The sequence below is a fragment of the Etheostoma spectabile genome, chromosome 24, assembly GCF_008692095.1.
Source record: "Etheostoma spectabile isolate EspeVRDwgs_2016 chromosome 24, UIUC_Espe_1.0, whole genome shotgun sequence".
Taxonomy (NCBI): Eukaryota; Metazoa; Chordata; class Actinopteri; order Perciformes; family Percidae; genus Etheostoma; species Etheostoma spectabile.
This window is the reverse complement of record NC_045756.1, coordinates 8,837,427-8,837,639: the sequence shown is the minus strand read 5'-3', so window position 1 is coordinate 8,837,639 and position 213 is coordinate 8,837,427. Positions and strand designations below refer to the sequence as shown.

At 29.6% G+C, this 213-nt stretch overlaps 1 protein-coding gene across 1 annotated transcript in view; it reads right to left on the bottom strand.

Moving 5' to 3' along the window:
* The window catches only part of zeb2b (zinc finger E-box binding homeobox 2b), a 102,044-nt gene that overhangs the window by 22,708 nt on the left and 79,123 nt on the right, over positions 1 to 213 (bottom strand). The window lies entirely within an intron of this gene.

Here is a 213-nt window from a genome sequence, read left to right as displayed (position 1 = left end):
CTAATGTTTGAGTTAGAAAAGCAGAAATTAGGAATTATGAAAATCAAAATGTAAGGAATGGATGTTGATAGATAATCAAAGACTGGAACCTGTAAACTTTTAATCAATACTTTATCAAAACCACTTCAATTTCTTTTTCTCAAATGCTGTTAAATTGAATAACACACCCCAAAATTAATGAAAGTAGAGATTTGTACTTGGCAAAGAGCGTTG